Source organism: Notechis scutatus, chromosome 2, assembly GCF_049901735.1.
Source record: "Notechis scutatus isolate UNSWTSFEM ecotype Mainland chromosome 2, rNotScu1.2, whole genome shotgun sequence".
Taxonomy (NCBI): domain Eukaryota; kingdom Metazoa; phylum Chordata; class Lepidosauria; order Squamata; family Elapidae; genus Notechis; species Notechis scutatus.
Window position 1 is genome coordinate 253,864,397 of NC_142010.1, and position 2,564 is coordinate 253,866,960.

Sequence of the window (2,564 nt, forward strand, 5' to 3'; positions counted from 1 at the left end):
GGGGAATGGAAGGATGTATATTCCTTGCAGACAGCTGGTCATTTGTATCCTTTTAGTGCAAGGGTCTTCAAACTTGGCCAGTTTAAAACTTGTGGACTTCAACTCCCAGAATTCCTGAGCTAACATGACTGGAGGAGGAATTCTGGGAGTTGAAGTCCACAAGTCTTAAAGCTGTCAAGTTTGAAGGACCCGGTTTTAGAGGGTCATTGAAGCACTTGGAGGTTTATCTTGTGTCCTCAGGGTCACCTCAGTAATGCTCCTGGTTCCTGTAGTCTGCAATTTTTCCTCTTGGAAATCCGTTCCTGCTCCCACACCATTTGAAGGGTGTTCATCCCAAATTGCATAGCTAAAAATCTGTAGAGATTCTCAGTCATCCAGATAATGGTTGTCCCAAAGGTGCTTTTTCAGGATGAGAAGCAAAATGTCAACAAAGAAAAAAAAACCCAAGAAAGCTCAGTTGCCTCCTGAAAAAGCACCTTTGGGATTGTCAGTTGGTGGTGTTTAAATCTCAAGATGGCAGGGAGTCATTCAGCTGGTTTTTGGCAGTTATGGCAGTTATGGTCACAAGCAGCTTCAGAGGCCAACAAAAGAGGACGTGTGCATCATGCAATTTCCTCAGGTTGCCAATACCTGATGTAAAGGACTACAGGCACCACAGTTAGCCCTTGATTGATGCCCGTAATTGAACTTGAACTTAGGGCTGTAAGCCGTGCTAATTGTTAGGTAGTAGTAACTGTGAGAGGGACCTTGAGTCATAGTGGACAACCATTTAAATATGAGCCAGGAGTGTGCAGCAGCTGCCAAAAAAGCATTAACAGAGGGATAGAATCACGGGAAGCGTTAATAACACTTGATAATGCCTTGGTAAGGCCACACTTGGAATATTGCATTCAGGTTTGGTAGCCACTATGTAAGAAAGATGTTGAGACTCTAGAAAGAGTGCAGAGAAGAGCAACAAAGATGATTAGGGGACTCAAGGCTAAAACATATGAAGAACAGGAACTGGGTATGTCTAGTTTGATGAAAAGGGGAGACATGATAGCAGTGTTCCAATATCTCGGGGGCTGCCACAAAGATCATGGAATCAAACTATTCTCCAAAGCATCTGAGGGCAGGACAAGAAGCAATGGGTGGAATCTAATCAAGGAGAGAAGCAACTTAGAACTAAGGAGAAATTTCCTGACAGAACAATTAAAAAAGTTGTAAATGCTCCAACACTGGAAGTTTTTTAAAAAGATGCTGGAAAACTGTGTTCTTTCCTGGCTGCTGTTTCTAAAATGCAGCTGGAAGCAGATTTACTGATCAACCAAACCATGGTGAATAATAGATAGGTTTTCTGAAGACTGATCTAACTGCCATTTCTATGGTTCCCCCCCAGGGGTGGGATTCCAATTTTTTAACAACCGGTTCTGTGGGCGTGGCTTAGGTGGTGGGCGTGGCTTGGTGGTCATGTTATTGGCTGGGTGTGCCCAACTCAATATCACTCACATTGAGGCACGCATCTCCTCGCCTGGCCTCTTCATGACTGTGGGGATGCTGCAACAGTCGTAAGTGTGAAAAATGGGTCACAAGTCACTTTTTTCAGTGCCATTGTAACTTTGAATGGTCACTCCACACAAGCAAAGTACCAGCAAAGGAGGGGAAAATAACTCCAGAGAGGTTCCTGAGATAGGAAGTCTAGTCCTGCCAAGAATGTAATAAGGATTAATGGAGAGGCAGTTATAACACCAGAATGTAAGGACTGCCTTCCCTACAGGATTAGGGCAGTAAACTGGAAAAAAAACAAAAGGAGATTTTTTCTAACAACTGGTTCTCCGAACTGCTTAGAATGTTAACAACCGGTTTTAGTGAATAGGTGTGAACTGGTAAAATCCCACCCCTGGTCCCCCCCCCAAAATACTTACAACTGACTTCTTCTCAGTCTCACATTTGCTTTCTAAAATGTTTCTAGAAAGTGGCACAGCCATTTTGAGAGGGGGAACCAAGACCAAAGAAAGGTGCTCTACTCTGGAGGATTACCTGTATTCTCAGGCCTATGCCCTGCTTGTGGTGCAGCGGTTAGAGTGCAGTACTGCAGGCTACTTCTGCTGACTGCCAGTTGCCTGTAATTTGGCAGTTCGAATCTCACCAGGCTCAAGGTTGACTCACCCTTCCATCCTTCTGAGGTCGGTAAAATAAGGATCCAGATTGTTGGGGGACAATATGCTGACTCTGTAAACCTCTTAGATAGGGCTGTAAAGTGGTATATAAGTGCTATTGCTATTGTTCTTCCATTGGCAAGAATATGTAAGCCTATAGCAGTGTTTCTCAACCTGGACAACTTTAAGGTGTCTGGACTTCAACTCCCAGGATTTTCAATCCAGTATGGCCATTGCTAAGAATGCTAGCAATTAGACCAGGATGGTGCCCTAGCCTCTAGCATCTATGACTAAGGAAATGGAGACAAATTACTGCGACAGCTTTGTATTTCAACATCTTTTTTTACCTCTACCCATTCTTCAAATTTTAAGGGACATTTATTTTATGGTAAACCATTCTCATGCTCAGGAATGTAAGTGTCAAAA